At 37.2% G+C, this 21,145-nt stretch overlaps 1 protein-coding gene and 1 long non-coding RNA gene across 2 annotated transcripts in view; one reads left to right on the top strand and one right to left on the bottom strand.

The window, feature by feature from the left end:
- Positions 1-21,145, bottom strand: part of LOC127454190 (dual specificity tyrosine-phosphorylation-regulated kinase 1B-like) — a 70,410-nt gene that overhangs the window by 38,323 nt on the left and 10,942 nt on the right. The gene's annotated exons all lie outside the window — the stretch shown is intronic.
- Positions 279-19,530, top strand: LOC127454219 (uncharacterized). The gene is made up of 3 exons (XR_007899503.1): positions 279-486; positions 11,001-11,089; positions 19,054-19,530. It is a non-coding gene; the product is annotated as an uncharacterized LOC127454219 (long non-coding RNA).

The following is a 21,145-nucleotide window of genomic DNA, read 5'->3' as shown; positions in this document are numbered from 1 at the left end:
TACCCACCTCGTAAACATGTCCCTAAAATTTCAGAATTCATAGCCATGATTTGAAACATATTACGCTTAGTTTGAAACAATGCCTTTGCTGGGCTACACATGTGTGCGTGACACACAAGTTATTTTTTTCCGTGCCCTTTGAGTTTCATAAAACTTTTCTGTGCTAAAGCGCGCGCACACACGCCAATGTTCCTTCCCATAGAACTGCTCCTCAAATCTCCCTCCCTCCTCTCCTGCTAACGCGCGTTCATGGGTGCTACATTCTCCACCCCCTGTCTGCGCGTTCACAGGGTCTGTTGCTATCCGACGCCACGGCAGCTTATCTGCGATTGGTCAGGAGCTGTCCCCGTGGCTGTTTGAATTGGTCAGCTTGGAATGTGGGCGGAGCGGAGACGAGAGACTGCCCTTTCCCCTAGCTCCTTGTTGTCTCCAAAGTGCGCCGCGGAAACAGGATGACGTGCCCGCGGAAATAACACAAGACTTCAGGTAGATTGATATGGAGGTGGAGGAGGGGGAGACAACAACGAGGCCGAGAATCTGAGAATTGTTGCAATGAGGAAAACTTTACGTGATCATTCTTGTTTCAAATAACTTGTGCCAAGCTTTAAATAATATTCCGGGTTCAATACAAATTATGCTCAATCGACAGCATTTGTGGCATAATGGTGATTACCACAAATTATTTTCAATTTCTCTTTAAAAACAACAGTAAGGCACTTACAACGTTAAAACACTCACGGTTTCAAAAGTATAGTGACATAAATAATAAATATGTTGACATGAGTTTAGTGTGATAAAATTGATTATTAGCCTTTGTGTAGTTATATCCAGTTTTACAACTTCGTTGTCATGACGTAACTCCGTAAACCCTCAAACGTCCATACACTAAAAACTATTTTTAACTTATTTATAAGATTTACGCAATTCAATTTCATAACAAAATTGAGTCACATTGAATTGTGTGATTAATAAAACTTAATACTTCAATTCAATTTGATGGAATTTTCTTATTAAATGACTTTGTGTGTGTGTGTGTGTGTGTGTGTGTGTGTAAAAACGACTTAAACAACTTTAAAGCTCAAATAATACACGAACTTATAAGCTTCACATTTCTGCTTTTAACCTCCATAAAATTGCCCCATTAATTATAAAGCACATCACTGTACATTTCTTTAAAGAAAAAAAGGGATGAGTCGAAATTATTTTTTGTGGTAATCAACAATATGCCACAAATGCTGTCGATTGGAATATTCTTTTAACTGAAATGCTAATTAAATAAACTGATATTTAACAAAAATAATAATAACATTAAAAAATAAGGGTTAAGTTCTTGGCCTAAGATTTAACTAAATAAGATATTACATATAAAGTGCATTAGATCAACTCTACCGCAAACTTATCTCCAAGTTAATATTTTTAGTCATATTTTACTGATTCATTTTCGTAATTAAACTAAGCTTAAACGTCTCATGAAAACACACACACACACACACACATATATATATATTAGTTTGAGTTAATGTATTTACTGTTGAGCGACATTTGCACAGGATACATACAGAGTTGCAATATCAAGCTTATATATATATATATATATATATGTTGCAACACGTTCTCACTCCCAAAGCGTCAAAGACTGACGCTTGTGCAAGAGCCCAGCGCATCAATCTACAGACGCCAAAAGCGCCCTCTGGCGTCAGTTTTACGACGCATCTGGCAAGTGCAACATTTATTCACAGTGGTTAATATTTATTCTGTTGTTTATCTGTCTATTTAATATGTCTGTACACATCCTGCACTGCTGAAGTGACCCGTTTCATTCCAGGTGTATTCCAAGTCTTACAATAATTTTATGTGAAGAACAAACCTAAATGCACGTTTTTAGTCACCGATCACAGTAACCTGTTGTGTGTGAAAATCCCAGGAGATCAGCAGTTAGAGAAATACTCAAACCAGCCCGTCTGGCACCAACAATCATCCATGCGATCAGCCAATCGTGTGGCAGCAGTGCAGTGCATAAAATCACGCAGATATGGGTCAGGAGCTTCAGTTAATGTTCACATCAACCATCAAAATGGGGAAAAATTGATCTCAGTGATTTGGACCATGGCATGTTTGTTGGTGCCAGATGGGCTGGTTTGAGTATTTCTGTAATTGCTGATCTCCTGGGATTTTCACACACAACAGTCTCTAGAATTTACTCAGAATGGTGCCAGAAACAAAAAACATCCAGTGAGCGGCAGTTCAGCAGATGGAAACGCCTTGTTGATGAGAGAGGTCAACAGAGAATGGCCAGACTGGTTCGAACTGACAATGTCCACGGTAACTCAGATAACCGCTATGTACAATTGTGGTGAGAAGAATATAATCTCAGAATGCTATTTTACATATATATATATATATATATATATATATAATGACAAAAATGTATTAATTGTTTGAGTTTTGTGTAATTTCACAATATGTTTAAGAAGCATGTTTAAAAATCTAGTTGTGTGCGGGTTGGTAATTCCTCTCCCCGTTCTCCCCTAAAAGAGTATAAGGGAGGGGGGGTCGATGGTGGTGCAAAACGAGGTTAACCATGCTGTCATTCATCCTCCATGACTCCACAGAAGCCCGTTTATGTGCATCTTTTCACGTATCTTTCTCTTACCAAGAGAAAATGATCGATATGATTGCTTTCAATCAGTGATATGCAAGCATACATATCATGTACTCAAATATCAGTAAACGCCGCCAATTCAGAATCACGCGCGTGCCTATTTTATCTACATCGATTTTCGCTCATCAAGCAACCATAGAAAATTCACACACTAGTTCAAAGATTAAAAGGCTACAAAAGAGTGACATTTTTGGTGGCTAGCAGATGGACACTCCCAAACGAACTTACCAACATGCAACTAAAACAATAAAAGCAATATAAAAACACATTTATATCCAATATCATTTAAACTGTAAAATTATAATAACAAGCAACCACATGTGTATTAGGCTACTTCATGGGAATACTTGAATAAAATAACTATATATGCACAAAATATCTGAGAAGTGCCAGTCTCGACATGTTTCAAAAAATGCGCTAAAATACATTTGGAGACCCTTTAATACTATGCCATCAAACTGTTAAAACAGTGCGCGCACCCCTCTGATAGCTGCGGCAGCCCCCTTATGTGTCACATTATTATTTTGGGTTGTAAAGCATAAATGTACAGATAAACGTCTACGTGTACAAGTGAGCTGGTTCTTGAGAGGAAATGTGACTCGGTTCCAATAAATCACCTTTGCAAAGCTCCCAGACACCGAGATTAAAAACGCAAGGCGAAGATTCCGAGACTCACGTGCCTTGCAGCAAAATTCCACACGGCAACTACACACTGTACCATGGTAACAGCGCTGCCATTGGTCCCGGGTGCGTTTTGAAATGACCAATGGGAGGGCCGGCAGCGGGTGATGCGTGTTGCTAGGTAAACATGATGCAGTGGGAAGATACGGTAGTCGAACTTCACTGAAGAAGCTAGCAAGCGCACAAGGAACGGCGGGGTAACACAGCAGCGAATTACAATTACACTGCGGGGAGGTTGCCGGGGTTGTGTTTCAGCTCTGCTCACGCCAGAGATGTTTTTTCCCCTCCATTTTAAAGTGTGCATTACAGAAAGACATTTGTCTGTTTAGACACATGCAAGTTAAATAAGGCAACAAATATGGGTTTTCCACTAAAAGCAGAAGATGAGGATGGCATGCTGTCCAAAACAAATCATATACTCTTCAGTGCTTTATTTTCAACCTCCTTATCGACAGGCAGAACTGGCCAGATATACATCACAGCACTCCCAGCAAACACTTCCCATTGGCAAATCTGCTCGTCCACCTACAGAGAAATATTTACAACTAAGGAAAGCTACAGGGCGATGTATGACCTCTTAGTCCCTAAATATTTAAAATAGCCTCTTAAAGTGTGTGCTTTCTTTGGACTTCATCTATTCAGCATATATCCAAGTGCAGTATAACAAAACATGCCAATTATGGAATGAACACTTAAAACAGGTGGGGTACAGAACATCCAGCTTGTAATATTCCTTGTAAATAGGGGGTACCGCCACCCTTTAATGTGCCCCTGCCACTCAAATGACAAACAAAGTGGCATTAAACAAAGAGAAAACTGGTCTCAACATTTATTTCAGGACACCTGGACTTTTAAATAGCTTTTCAGTTAACTTTATCTATAAGATTTAAGGAAACCATGATAACTACATTTGGGCTCAAAAGTAGTTATCCTACAAGTGGTTTAGGGCAGAATGATGCACAGGATATGAAGCTGTAGCTCCAAAAAGAAAAAAAAGTTTTAAAACAGAGCAGTTGCCCTCTTGCACTTTAAGTTACATATGACAAAAATGGCCCAATGTTGCTAGTGCCGTGGAAATTCTGCCAAGAAACTTAAGGGGGGGTAGAGTCAAGTTTACCATTACAGAAGTTTGAGGTTTCATCCATAAATAGGTTGCATGAGGTGCCGTGCTTGGACAGTTATAGATATGAACCCTAAAGCTGTCCCAATGCTTCGGCCATGGCACCAGCATTTCAAAATAACTCTATTAAGTCACAGCTGCTGTCACATGGCATTAAACCTAGTGGTCGACCGATATATTGCAGAGGGCGATAAATCGGCTGATATTCTGACTTTTTTTCATTTTCGGCATCGGCCGATAAATCTTCCCGTTTGGCCGATTTGTTTCTTGAGGACGCCGAAAATCGCCTGCTTGCATGTGAAGTGAATGAGACATGTAAACGACCAGTCACAGTTCATTTTGTTGTTACGTGCCATCGTGTTACCACAATAACAGACCCGTGTGCAACACAGTGTCATTTAAACGGTCCGCATATCAGAGCCGCGAAAGACACGTCTGAGCTCATAATGATAAAGTGCTCGCCTGTTTCATTCTCCCTCTCTCTCCTCAACAGTTGAACTTGTAACTTCTAACTCTCTTGTCTAATGATAAAAAGGCAAATATCAATAAAACTAATATACTGTCAGCAAATATGTGCATATCTCTTTTAAACAGATGCAATAAACAAACCTCACAAAACTTGAGCAGATCCAGCATCCTGTGGAGCGCTCATTTATCACACTGTATTCTATCAGCCTCTCCTCAGCAGTTCCCTGTCACTTTAAACTTTCTTTTCCAATGATAAAAGGCAAATATCAATGAAACTTCTATCATATACCATCTGCAAATATTTGTGCATATCTCTTTTAAACAGATGTAATTCACGAACCTCACAAAAATCCAGCATTTTCTTCCCGTTGAGCGCTCATCTAATATCTTCCTCTGAAGTGCATATTCTATTAGCCAGAATAAAAAAAAATTCAGGATCAGGATCAAAAGTTCCTCTGATTCACAAATCATGACGGTCACTCCGTGTCAATCCAAGCAGGCGATCCAGGCCGTTTAAACTGTCAGGAGATTGCTGCTCATGCTGGATCCGCACGAGCGCCTGAGTGCAACTTCAAAGTAAAAGAGCTTCACGTGTGCTATAAGTAAATGTCTTATTCACTATGCACTGTATGTACATTTGTTTTGATTCTGTATTTTTTGAGAAAATGCGATTGCTAACATGGACATGCCATCCATGGTTGCTGGACTACTGTGTGTACTGTTATTTCCTTTTTCCTAATATATTAACAATTTCTTTATGTGCAAATAAATTACTAAAATTTGATGACTAAACAGAAATCAGAAGAAATGGCTATCTACCATTTAAAATACAATATTATTTTTTTAGATTCTTTTTTACAAAGTTAAAGTTTAGTGTGAAATTGAGTAAATATAGTGCTAAAAAATATGTATTAATTTTTTAGAAATTTTATGTTTATGTTATTTACTATATTAAATTGTGTGATATATCGCCATTGGCCATTAAAAAACCTGTATCGGTTGACCACTAATAAAAAAAACTTCAGGAATTAATGGACAAAACTGTCATACAAAACAAGACTTTTTAGATTTTCTTTAATTTCTTATACTGATTTTAAATTTTTAGAATTCACAAAACAAAAGCTGTGTCCCAGATTCCACACTATACACTTACAGAATACATTATGCACCAGTTAACTCCGCCCCTTCCGCTACATAATATGGCAAGCCGTGTTTACTGAGTGCATGAAGTGTCTAACATTCCACACTTCATTTTGATGGTTGAAGAAGTGCATCATCCAAGTACCTTGGTAATACGCTTCTTTTTTTATGCATTTTCAGTATAAACATACTACTCGCACTACAAAATGGCATAGAATAGTGCAGAAGTGTGCGGTTTGGGACGCACCAAAGCATCATGTATTATAGACACAAATGATGAATTAATGCCAGAAAGTTATGTTAATTCCACTATATATACAGCACACTAGAGGTCGACCGATGTGTCGGTTTTGCCGATTAATCGGCACCGATAACATATTTCTGGACCTATCGGTTATTGGCAAAAATCCACACCGATAGTTTTTCCTCGTTGTGTCCGGTGCTGGTGTGGCTGGGAAGGGTCCACTGTCATTAAATTGTATGAGAGTGGCCTCTAGAGGTCACTTCACTGATGCCTTGTAGTGTTTGTTTTGACACGTGAGACTACACTTTGCATGGAGCGGAACACTTCAGATGCAGATTTAAAACATCAACAACAAAAAGGTATGAATACAGTACATGTTGTCATATCATTATAAAGTAATGCATTTGTTGACTAGATGCTGCATTAGTAGAGAACAGTAGTATGTTTGCCAACAAGGCTGAGAGGACACTAACATTAAATCTAACTTCAAGTGGTTAGAACAATGTGACAAAAATACACGCAAGTCCTACCCAAATGTTTAAATGTCAAGACTGTTACCATCCATTACCATCTATTTGCATTAGTTTATATCCAGCTGGTCACATTTATGCATTCGTTAGCCAGCTAAGTTGCACTTTTAAAGCTAGTGACGTGAGAAAGCAAATTAATATCTTCATGTAGCCGAGATAAAAGTACAAACCAGAAACACATCTGATTTCAATGAAATTTTTTTATCCTCACTGTAATACGATGACTTCAGATCGATCGCATTCTTACGCTAAAAAAAGCTAGACACAGCACAACAAATACAGTTTAACAGAAAGCAGGTGTCTCAATATGCTTTTAAATTTCTTTTTAATTAGACACATCATCTAAAAAAACAGCACTCCTGCACGAGACGCTGAATAAACAAAAACAAGGGAAACAAAGACGTTCGTCTAGTGCGCGTTTACATAAAGAAACAAATGGATGGTTGCAAAAGCGTTCGGTGTGAACAGCCCTATAGTTTGTGAAGGTCTTTGGCCATTGCGTCTTGCTCTCTTATAAGCGTTTCTCATATTAAACAATGAGTTGTTTAAATGCTTTGTCAGGAAAGATGTTCAACTTGGAAATGTGTGTCTCGAGATCCTTGCGTTCGGTTCCAGTCTGTTGTTTTTCCATCTGTTTGAACAGCCCCTGGCCTGGGCCCATAGTCTGAGCCGCTTCACCACCGAGTTCAGCCAAATACCACTGCTATCTGTGAATATTGCTACTCTACATACAACTGTACTGAATAAAAAACAATGTGGTATTTCGCTGTTATTATGAAGCTTGAGTCTGGAGTAGTAGGAATCAGTGCAAGTGTAACACCATGTAAACAGTCTATTGAACCGTTTTCCCCCCTCATTTTATTTTTGACTTAACGTTTGAGAATATGGACCGACTAAATTTTTTACATTTATTTTATGCACATTAGTTGAAAATGAAATGCTGGTAACAGCAAAGAAAGGAATGTTCTATGCAATAATATAACGGTGCTGAATGGTTTATGTATTTATTGTGCCCTCTTGTGGACTAAGGAAACAACGTCAATTTAAAAATCAGCGGACTAAAATTTGAATAGTAGTTCATATATATAAATATTTATTTCATTTAAAAAAAGTACAATACATTTTCATGTTTCAGTCAATACTGTTTATTTTTGTAATAAAGTTAAGAACTATTTTACTTTGAGTGTTACTTTTTCATTCAGTATAAATTTTAAAAACGATTGGTTGATTAATCAGTTATTGGCAGGTACTGCCCAACTTGGTTATCGGTAAAATCCACTATCGGTCGACCTCTACAGTACTTTTTTTTTTCCAATCTAAGTTTTCTAATCAAATTTTGTTAAAGATTATGCAATTCAATTTGCTGGAAATTTGTTATGAAATTGAAATGCATATATCTTACATTTATTTTTTGAGTACACTTAGTACTAACCTTGAATACACACACACACACGTAACTATACATGCATGTTTATTTTTAAGATTATTTTACACACACATTTCCATCACACTGATTTATGATAATCTACTTTACTTTTGATAATCTACATTTCTAAAATTTAAGTATTTAGGTTTAGTTAAATACTGTACATTATGCTTGATTCATAATATGCATATTTTACTAAAGATTACTCAATTCAGTTTGATAGAAAGTTGTCATACAATTAAAAAATGTGTACATTTCAAACATAGACAAAATATGAGTGTACATACAAATAAATGATATATACAATCCCATTTTCTCAATGGTATCATGCATCTAATTTCCTCCAGATATGATACTAATTTCAGTAATACTTTTATTACTTTGATATACATTCACTGAGCACTTTATTAGGAATATTATGGTCCTAATAAAGTGCCCGACATGGTCTTCTACTGTTGTAGCCCATTCGCCTTAAGGTTCAACGTGTTGTGCATTCTGAGATGAGTTATCGGAGTTACCGTAGCTTTTCTGTCAGCTCGAACCAGTCTGGCCATTCTCCGTTGACCTCTCTCATCAACAAGGTGTTTCCATCCACAGAACTGCTGCTCACTGGATGTTTTTTGTTTTTGGCACCATTCAGAGTAAACTCTAGAGACTGTTGTGTGTGAAAATCCCAGGAGATCAGCAGTTACAGAAATACTCAAACCAGCCCGTCTGGCACTAGCAATCATGTCATGGTCGAAGTCACTGAGATCACATTTTTTCCAGATTCTGATGGTTGATTTGAACATAAACTGAAGCTCCTGACCCGTATTTGAATGATTTTATGCACTGCACTGCTGATTGGCTGATTAGATAATCACTTGAATAAGTAGTGTTTAACTTTTTATTTATTTATTGAATTTTCATTTTGTTTCCCAGATTTGATACTAATTTCAGTATTACTTTAAATTACTGTATATACAAGGGGGGAGTATGACTATTACGTCACATCATGGTCAATTAAAAATAAATGTTCTGGTAAGAATACACATGTTCCTGATGATCAGGAAGAGACGAAGCTTGACAGTATCTGTCCTCACGTGTCAGTGCACTTATGCCTGACCGTTTCGTGGAGAGAGACGCAGGAGAATCCCCACTGTTAATCCCTGATGAGCCTTCCCCTCCTCCCTGCCCTCCCTTCCACAGCATGACCTTTCACCTGAAAACCATACATATAACAGTTTCACAGACAGTCAATGAGAGAAACAGCAAGGACGCTGTCACCCAGGCCACACCAGTGTCATCATTTTTTTTTAAATGCAATTAATGTACAATTATTTATTCTGTGTGTGATTATATTACATAGAGTCTACTGTTTTAATGTATGCACTAGATGCCATGCATGGGCAACAATGGAGGGATTAAGGGTTATTTTCTTTCTTAAGGGGTCAGGAAGAGTTTAAGTGAGATCAGGTTGCCCATGGGTCATAGGTGTCATTGGTAGCCTCGAGCCACAATATGCATCAGGATGTACACAGTGCACAATTTTACAAAATGTAGAAAAAAAGCGTAATTCCTACATGTTATATACAACATTTACATACAACTAAAATGGAAAAATCTCATATAACAGTATATAACTACTCTGGTGATAAAATTGATAATTGAGAAGTTAGTGGAAAAAAAAACTGTATAATACCAGTTGCACATTACTTTAAACTGTTTACTTCATATTTTACTTCTCCTGTTATACTTGAATCAATGCACCCGTCTCTTTAACATGCTATTTGCACCGAATAGTATCTTTCACTGTAACAGTCATTAGCCTTTTCTACTTCATTCAGTACCAAAGCACCTTCTGTATATACTATTACTTATTTGCACTGACTGGTCTACCATCTGAATCTTAAAAATGCACTTTAACAAAGTTTATAATACATTCATATATATACACAAACACTACCGGTCAAAAGTTTTGAAACACTTGACTGAAATGTTTCTCATGATCTTAAAAATCTTTTGATCTGAAGGCGAATGTTTAAATGTTTGAAATTAATTTGTAGACAAAAATATAATTGTGCCACCATATTCATTTATTTCATTACAAAACTAAAATTTAATATAAAAAAAAATGTTTTTGAAATTGATAACTTGGACCAAATAATAAAGAAAAGCAGCCAATAAGTGCCCAACATAGATGGAAACTCCTTCAATACAGGGTGATACCTCAAGAAGTTGGTTGAGAAAATGTCAAGAGTACATGTCTGCAAATTCTAGGCAAAGGGTGACTACTTTGAAGATGCTAAAATATAACACAGTTTTGATTTATTTTGGATTTTGTTTAGTCACAACATAATTCCCATATTTCCATTTCTATTATTCCATAGTTTTGATGACTTTACCATTATTCTAAAATGTGAAGAAAAAAATGATTATAATCAAGAATGAGTGTGTTTCAAAACTTTTGACCGGTAGTGTGTGTGTGTGTGTGTGTGTGTGTGTGTGTGTATATATATATATATATATATATATATATATATATATATATATATATATATATATATGTACACACACACACACACACACACACACACACACACTCACACACACACACACACACACACTCACACAGCTATCTGCATTTCTGGTTATATGCTTCTGTATTTCATTGGCTCTGTACTCTGCACAATGACAATAAAGTTGAATCTAATCTAATCTAGTGCTTGTCCCTCCTCTGCTGCCTCTAGTGGTCAAGCCAAATTATAGCATGAAAGCTTAGAAAGTGAGAGAGAACAGCCTTTACACATCAGCACTTGGTGAATGACTGAAAGGACAGGTAAAGTATTTTTTTTAAAACACATATCTTGTTCTTATCATGTATAACTGTCTGTAGCACAATGTCATGGCTTGCTATACTAAAACATTTTTTTTTTTTTAATAAATGAATAAATAAATAATTTTGCCAGCATTTGCTTCAGTCCCACCCAAAAAAAGACTTTTCAAAAATAGGAAACAATGTAAATACTAACAGTTATCTTAAAAAAAAGTTGACTCAACTTGAGCTTTATTTTTTACTGTTCAAAACAGTTTTAATGAAGTTACTGTTACTCTCTAAACCCTAAAGTTGTCATTAATTAAAAACAGTCAAGTGGTTCTAATTAAACAGTACTTGAAATGTCACATTTTGGAACTCATAACTCAGATATATACGATCTTTAAACTTTTGCTTCTAACTCAGAATTATCAAGAACAAAATTTCGGCTGTGTGGGAATCCCATAAGAATAAATTATGTTTGTTTGGTCAAGACAAGGGAACTTATGGAGAAATATAATTGATATTAAATTTTTTTTTTATAGTTTTAATTCTTATGACTATTGTTGTTGTTTTGTAGCTGGTTACTAGTTGTGATTTGTGTGAAGTCACCATTAGGGTGATTAGTGTTACTTGTGGTGGACCTGGAGCCTTTTAAATTTAAGCCATTCTTCTTTACTCAATTGTACTTTACAAAAGTGCAGATTTATGTGCATTAAGTACTGAGGAGAATCCAATGTGCCACATGGCTGACCTAGAGTCCAGTCATAATTTCTCTTACACTGTATAAGACGTGCTTTAACACAATCTAAATAATTAAATAAAAAGAATGATACTTTAATCACAGATGAGTTAAGTTTACTTGAAACTAGTAAACTTAAATAATTAAGTTCACTGTACTTGAGCCAAATAAGCATGTTTACTAAGATTTTTTTAAGGCCATCGGTTTGCATGCTTTTTCAAATTTAGGTAAACTAATTAGATTTTACTTGTTAACGTCATGCAAATGCATCCTTCTATATTGTGTGTTTAACAAGAAAATGTTTAAAAAAAAAAAAAAAACAGAATCATCAAATGATTTTTGGAACAAGGCCTATAGTTGTAAATTCCTCAAAAGATCAGTTCTGGATTTCCAAAAGTCTCTAAAGAGAGTAAAAAAAAAAAAAAAAAAAAATGTGCAGTAAACAGCTCTGATAATGTCTGTAATAAAGTTTAAGGTGAAGTGTGCAAGATTACATTCTACCTGAACGAACACTAAATATTTAATTTAGGGATGGGGATTTATCAGTAATTTGGTATTTGAATATTTAAGCTCATAAAAAACGAATACTCGAATAATCTATTATTTAAATGAAGGTAATTAATGAGAAAGAGACATTGTGAAATAATGTTTTTCAATCATTAAGGTTGCATCACCATTTAAAAAAAAACAAGCTTCTATTTACATCCAAAATAAGCTTATATTATGTACTGTGTTTTTTTGTTGAAAACATTTAAACAAGCAATGTGTGAAAACAAAAATGTATAGACTGAAAGCATTTAAGCTCATGCAAAGTGAAGAAAAAGAAACATGCTCAGTAAACTATACTCATACATACCAGTTTAAATGATGGGATGTCCCTTACCTCCGCATATATGCTTGTACATTGGGAATACCGTAGATTTACGTGTGAGGAAACCCCACTATTGCAGCGCAATTCTGTTGCAGGTCAATAGAAATTTAAGAAAACAAACACAGCAACAACTGTGGAATATCTATAAATAAAGCCAAACAACGGAAAGTAAAATTGCAAAGTCTTTCTCGGATGCCATGTTTGTTGTTTACGGAAGCGTCGCGGGGATTACGTTGCTACAGGGATGCTGCTTTCTGACGAGATGCACATATACGGGAGTAAAGAGTGCACCGCTTATACAGTACATTTAAACAGGAACCCAGCTTTCTCACGGAAAGCCACATTCTTAATAACCCGCTTTCTGGTGTCCAAATAAAAACGAACTGACAGAACCGTTTGTTCATCCAATGTGATCAACTTGTGTCCACTCTCAACAGCGCCACCCAGTGCATTCTGTTATAACTGCGAGTTTTAGTTTGTGTGTTCAGGATTTAACATACATCTACTGTATATATGGCCAGCAAAGCAAAACTTTGCAAAATTCGAATAGTATTTTTACTCGTGCACATCCCTAATTTATTTTGTTCTGAACTATGATCAAATAGAATTCAAATCTTTTTAGTTCTGAAAGCAAACCTGGTGGCCATCCAAACTATAAGTAGTTTGGCTGACATTTATTTTTTGACTATGCAGTATAAAAGTTCACACAGACACAGGAGTTGATGAACACGTGATATAATGGCAGGACTGGAATAAACTAAGGCCACTGGATTTGCAGAAGGACAAACCCATTTAAAATAATCAATCTAAAACACAGGTCAAATACATTTCCCCATTACAAGGCATGAGTGCTATAGACATTCTATTGGAGAGGAAATGATTCCCAACTTGAACATTTCCTAAAAACCTTTAAAAGTTGAACTGCTTTGTCTTTGCATATTCACATGCAAGTATCCAATTCGTTGGGAAGTTTTAATGTTATTTCCACTGCAAAATAAACATAAATCTTTTAGAGTTACAAAAAAGATCGATATATTTAACAAACGTCTAGCAACTCCCTCTAGTTTTTGTATATATTTCACTCTTGTATCCACTAAATTAAACAAGTTACTGTCATCAACATACACAGACATCTATCTAGGGCTGCATGATTTTGACAAAAATAACAACTGTCGATTATTTCCATTGATATTGTAATTGCGATTAATTTAGATGAATAGAATTTACATTAAAATACTTATATTTGTGTGGGGCATCTGCATGGCATATTGTTTACATAGGTTATCAAAAAGAAGCTGAGGACTGCGTTACTGAATTAATTTATTGGCGTTTTATACATCAGTAAATAAAGTCGTAATTGGTCAACCTTACATTGGTTTTCTTAGCAACACAATAAACAAAACTTTTATTCAACTTTTGAATGAATTTTACACAAAGTGAGCGATGGAACTTAAACGTATGAACACGTCTCACACAATATTTACCAAAAATATTTCAAAACAAACTATCCACTGACAGACTGGTACATTTTGGAACTGACACTAGGAGGAATGACCACTTCTGTTAATCCGCCAATAAATTGGCCGAAGTCGACAATAGCCAAATATCAGCTAATTAATCATTATAGTACTAAGATATCTTAAGACACGGCCACACATACCTTCGCACAGCGAAATTCCACTGGCGAAATACATTCATCTCAATGGGAATCCAAGCGATCGTTAATTTTGCACGATGGGCTTCCAGTGTCGAAGAATTTCCCCTTACGGATTTCGCATGGAGATAAAGTTTGGTAAACATTTTGGTTTCGCAGTGACCTTCATACACAGCTACACTGAATATTCACAATGGACAAGGATGTAATTTTCAGGTGAGTTTCTTTTTTTCTTTTTTATCTCTCTTTCTCCCCAATTTGGCATGCTTAATTCCCAGTGCTCACTAGGTCCTCGTGGTGGCTCAGTTGCTCACCTCAATTTGGGCGTCGGAGGACAAATCGCAGTTGCCTCCGCTTCTGAGACAGTCAACCAACGCATCTTATCACGTGGCTTACTGGGCGCGTTACCGCACAGACTTGCCGCGTGTGGAGGCTCATGTTATTCCCCGTGATCTCCACGCACAACTTACCATGTGCCCCATCGATAATATATTCTGCTTACCTTTTTCCTTATCTCTCGTATAGAATATTATAATTTTGGTTGATGTATTTATACATATCATATTAAGAGATTTTGCAGTATTATTGAAGGAAAATTAATCATAAAATGTATAATCATAAACAACTGTAGCGTTAGTCAATCCAGGTACACATAAAGGCGAATAATTGCCCGTCCACATTAAATTAGTAGCATACAAATGTAATGATCTAATGAAAAAAGGTCTCCTCTGTAAAGCGTATGCAAATGGATGTTATAATCACAGTAATTAATAAGACATCATGTTACAGAATCACAATAGTACACCCTCATGTACACAAGTGCCATCTGAAACATTTACGTTATACTTTGTCAGCCTGTGTGTAGCCTATTTTGGATAATGCCCATCTATATATAATTACCAGACAGCAAGTTGGTATCAAAAGTCAATATATAGCTGAATTAGGTTTAAAGCATTCCATTAAAATATTTCTTGGTTGGTTATCACACAGGTGGTTCTCTAGACCAGCACTTCTGAAACTGCCAGGTCCATAAGGTTGACAATTGATCTCCACCCCACCCACTTTTGGACATAAAACCAATTATACCCATAACATACAGTATGTACAGAGTAAAAACAGCAATTCTTAGACTCCAGTCCACACAAACTCCTCATGCCCCTTAGTCCAGCTCTTCCTCTGCCTATCCTATTCCTCCAATACTGCACATACGATGTGATTAAGCTTCTGTTAAGCCAGGCATAATCTCTAGAAGCTCTGGCTATTTAATTCTTGCTGTGCCAGCTTAGAGCAGTCATGGAGCCTGGCAAGGGGTGTGTGCAGGCATGCAGGCAAGCACACAGACAGGCACTTTGCTGTCACAGTCAGTGCATGAAGCAGTCTTGCACTCCCATGGTGACAACAAGGCCTTTTACATGGACACACACAGCCTTTTAACCATGGGCCTTGAAACAGGCATGTTTCAAATATCGGCTACTAAGCCACACATGCAGGTGTTTAAGCATTGTACTGGCACATGCTCAAGTCCAGAGATAGATACATGTGCACAGATAGAAATCCTTCCAGAAATACCAAATCTTTGTATCACCTAAGGACCTTATTACACCTGGAATTGAGATTTGTTTTGAGCAGTTCAATCACAAGAGATCAGGGGATACACATCGACATTTACACCTAGTTGAAGTATGCATCTCTTTAAACAATTGTGTTCATATTTCAAGGCGAGGGTCTCCGATTTCATGACTACATATAATCAATCATTACATCAGTGTGTTAATGCATGACAATAAAGTGCAAAAGTACTAAAAGAAAAAGAAAGTGCAAAAAAGCTGTGCACTACTTCTCCCAATTATACTTGCCTGATGTTTAGAGCAGCATTCTAAATGATTTTAGATTACCTGTATAAACTGAATGTTGATATCAGGCACACTGAACAAGTTCCGGAAGTTCTTGTACATGTTTATGTATGCGCTTTTAAAATTATAATTATTTCCTTTCAAAACCACATGTAACCGACAAAGTTTAAAACACTAATTTTAGGGGCCTGAGTAGCTCAGCGAGTAAAGACGCTGACTACCACTCCTGGAGTCACGAATTTGAATCCAGGGTGTGCTGAATGACTCCAGCCAGGTCTCCTACGCAACCAAATTGGCCTGTTTGCTAGGGATTGTAGAGTCACATGGGGTAACCTCCTCATGGTCGCTATAATGTGTGGTTCTTGCTCTCGGTAGGGCGCATGGTGAGTTGTGTTTGGATGCCGCGGAAAATAGCGTGAAGCCTCTACACGCGCTGTGTCTCCGCGGTAACGCGCTCAACAAGCCACGTGATAAGATGCACAGATTGACAGTCTCAGACGGGGAGGCAACTGAGATTTGTCCTCCGCCACCCGGATTGAGGCAAGTCACTACGCCACCACAAGGACTTAAGAGCGCATTTGGGAATTGGGCATTCCAAATTGGGGAGAAAAAAAAAAGTGCTTGATTAAAAGGTGAGTAGGCAATGCTTAACTGCTGTTTGAACGCATTTGAACAGATGAGCGTTTACACTACACCTCCGGATGTAGTTGAAGCAGACAAATTTCAAAACATTTTTGACCCTGTTTAACCTGTCTTTAGTGTCGTTCTGTTTCAAATGGATCGGCCAAAGCACATTTTAATGTCAGGTGTAAACAGGGGCCAAGAATAATTCTAGGATGACAGATGAAACTAGTGGTCAACTGATACAGGTTTTTCCAATGGCCGAAGCTGATACAGATCATAAGGGTGCTTTCACACTTGGTTCGATTCCTTGGACCGAATCCGAGTTTGTTTCCTCCCCCCATCCCTGCTGGTCTGTGTTCACATTATATTATTTGGGTCCGAACCGCGGTCCGATTACGTCATCAACGTGAGTAAAAGCAGCAGCTGTTTATCACTGTAACTAGATAACAACTCGAGAAGACATCAAGTGACGTATTAAATTGTCTCTGGATTTACCACAAAAACTTGCCAAGCCCACAACGACACTTGTGTCTGTCTCCCGCGGATGCACTGAATGTGCAATGATGTAATAAATATTAGCGTTTGTCTGCTGCAAGCCCGTGGATGCACTGCAAGAGATGTGAAGAATGTGAGATACTCTCAGAAGGGGATTTATATGGAGACAAGTAGGTGTGAGAAATGTATTATACCATAATAATTGCGATCGGGAGCCTGCAAAGATGTGAATTATACATCATCACAAGCGGTTCACTTCCACGATTTGGTACAATTGCATTCATATTAGCAGAGAACCGTACTGGAGTTCACATGAACCGTACCCCAGACCACCTTTTCAAGCAGACTTGGGTGCAATTCCCAGATGCACACCTGAGTTTGGAAAACAGTGTTCACTCATCCAAACGAACTGAACTTTGATGTCATACGGTCAAAGCACTCTTGTGTGTCAAATAGGCTAATACTAATTTAATGTGCATATATAGGCTGGAGAAAAAAAAAACTTTTTTTTTTTACTTTCACATATTTTTTTAACAAAATATTTGTAAACAAATTGTGCATTAACAATTGACAGGTCTGTAGGTATATTTTGGAAGTGACACAAGCAAAAGCCCATACTTTTGTTAGCCGACCAAGTAGCTATACTTATCAGCTGATTCTGATAATCTCAAAATGGCAAAATATCAGCTGATGTATCCAGTCTATCACTAGATGAAATAGTGCATATGATGACGGCCTACCTGATGGTGAATGTTGCGGTGACTGTATGCAAGAGTGGTCTTTGGACAGGAAACGATCTTACATTTTTCTCTGTAAATAAAAAAGCTGAGTGGTTTAGAATTATGGGCCCAGATGGAAACGGCAGACTTTTCTTACATTTTCTGTACTGATTTTGGGGGTAATGGACATAGCTTAGAGTACTACACTCTTATTGTTAACTTGTAATCAAACAAAGCAAATTATTTAATAAACAAACATAGGGATGCCCCAATACAAAATTTGTGAGCCAATCAATCTGCCGTTAACAACAGTTTGATGGTTCTTCTTTTTGCTACCTTGTTTTAAAATCACTGGTAATTAATTACACAACTTCTAAAGAACATAACTTTATTCTCAATGTCACCATGTGTCTTTCATGTTTCAAAGTAACTGGTCTCAATTATAAACAAATGCACATTCTTTAATGTGAGTAATCAAATCAGTTGTGTTAAAAGTTTTAATGGTAGTTCCACCTCTTAAAATTGTTGCAGTGCGAAGCTTACAAATTGCAACTCCGCTGTCATTATCACCCAAATCAAAGTAATTCCACACAAGAGACATTTTCTTTCAAATGCAGCTCGAATTGAAGACACGTTTTTCCACCGCCTTTCGACAGGAAATAATCGGCCCTGATAATCGGCTGTTTTTAAACAAATCGGCCGATGTCCAATAGTGCAGATAATTGGTTTTACCACCTGATGCCGATGTTTGGCCGATACATTGGTGCATTTCTAGGCATGTGTAGAGCTTGGAGAATGACAAGTATTCCAATTCTGCGGAAATCTGCGGAATTTTGCTTCAAGGTCCCTTGACAATTGTCGCCCTATCAGTAAAGCTACATACCGAGCGAAAACATATCACAGAATAAGCACCATACAGGTTTGACTAATCAACATTGGTGCAACAGACTAAAATAAACTGTGTGGCATGTTCTCAGTTGCTCCTGATTTCCTTCCTTCTCCTCTTTTCTCCTCTCATCTCTTCCCCCAGTCCTGACCCACTTTTATTTCCCTTTGAAGAGAGAGTGACCCAGCAATGTCCCTGATGAGGATCCTTTACTGTTCTGCCCTGCACTACCCCCACGTCACAGCATCCAAAGGGACACAGGCCATCTAAATACATTCCATATTCCACAACATACAGGTCCATCCTATTCCTAAAGTTTGGATGAGAGAAAGAACTAAAGAGAGGGAGTGTTGCAAATTATTCATAACAAACTGAAGTTATCAAAAGTGTAGATTGAGTAACTGTTATTAGCCATATCAAACACTTAATTATTTTCATTAGGTTTGTTTACTTAACTCAGTGTCAGATTAGATAAACTGTTTTCTACTCAATTTCTGAATTGAAACAAGTTCCTAAATGAAAAATGAGAGCTCTGTACTTCTGTAGAGAATGGGTGAAATGGTTAAAAATCTACAGATCTGGTCAAGATTTATAATAACTTTCTGGACTAATCTAGAGTAAATGTGCAATATAAGTAAACTAAAGTGAGGTCAATCCTAAGGTTATTGGCATGTGGTAGTATCATGATCATGGACATGATCACAAAAGCATTACTACATTAAGCTTAAGTTACAGAGTCAAAGTCTTAAAGGAATAGTTCATCAAAACAGAAAGTCGTTATTTATTCACCCTCATGTTGTTCCAAACTTGCATGACTTTCTTTCTTCTGCAGAATACAAAAGGAGAATTTTTGAAGAATATGAAAGTGATGAGGACTGAAGCTGTCCAACTCCAAAATGACAAAAAAAGCAACATAAAATTATTAAAATGGTCCATACAACTTGTGCGCTACCTCATTATTCAATATTAATGTTCCTCACACAAAGTTCTCGTATGGCTTCAGAAGAAGTCATTTTGTACCATGACAGCCCGCTGTTCTCATTCACTTTCTCCATAAGTGTGGCCAGGATATTCTCTTTTCTCTTTTTTTTTTTTCAGCAAAAGACAGAAAAATCATACAAGCTTAATGAACAAATTAATTGTAATATTTGGGTAAACCATTACTTTAACCAAACTGCCTTCAACACAGCCATCTTTAAAGGAATATTCTGGGTTCAATACAAGTTAAGCTCAATCAAGAGGCATAATGTGGCATAATGTTGATTGATTACCATAAAAATTACAAATTACAAAATTATAGCCACAAGATGTAAACAATATGCATGTTAACATGATTTTAGTGTGATAACATCACTTTCTAACCTTTTTTGTGTAATGTTATATCCAACTTTATGATGAAGTAACGCAGTAAACCCTAAAACACTAAAATGACAGTAAAAACGATAATACACAAGTTTTAACAGAAGAATTAATGCAAGTGCATTCATAAAATTACAAGCTTCACATTTCTGCCTTTAAACATTCAAAAAATTAGCCCCACTCACTTACATTGTAAGTGCCTCACTGTAACCTCCATTTTTGCTTTGGATTTAAACACTGGTGTTGGGGGCCTGGGTGGCTCAGTGGTAGAAGACGCTAGCTACCACCCCTGGAGTTCGCTAGTTTGCTTGTTCGAATCCCAGGGCATGCTGAGTGACTCCAGCCAAATTGGCCTGGTTGCTAGGGAGGGTAGAGTCACATGGGGTAACCTCCTCATGGTCCCTATAATGTGGTTCGTTCTCGGTGGGGCGTGTGGTGAGTTGAGCGCAGATGCCACGGTGGATGGCATGAAGCCTCCACACACGCTATGTCTCCGTGGCAACGTGCTCAACAAGCCACGTGATAAGATGCACGGGTTGATGGTCTCAGACACAGAGGCAACTGGGATTCATCCTCTGCCACCCGGATTGAGGCAAATCACTATGTGACCATGAGGACTTAAAAAGCGAACTGGGAATTGGGCATTCCAAATTGGGTGAAAAAGGGGAAAAATCCAAAAAAAAACCAAAAAAAAAACACTGGAGTCAAATGGATTATTTTATGCTGCCTTTATGTGCTTTTTGAGGTTTCAAGATATTGGTCACCATTCACTTGTATTGTATGGACCTACAGAGCTGAGATATTCTTCTAAAAAATTCTGTTTGCGTTCTGCAGAAGAAAGAAAGTCATACACACCTGGGATGGCATATGGGTGAGT

The sequence above is a fragment of the Myxocyprinus asiaticus genome, chromosome 16, assembly GCF_019703515.2.
Source record: "Myxocyprinus asiaticus isolate MX2 ecotype Aquarium Trade chromosome 16, UBuf_Myxa_2, whole genome shotgun sequence".
Lineage (NCBI taxonomy): Eukaryota > Metazoa > Chordata > Actinopteri > Cypriniformes > Catostomidae > Myxocyprinus > Myxocyprinus asiaticus.
This window is presented reverse-complemented; position numbering and strand designations above follow the sequence as displayed.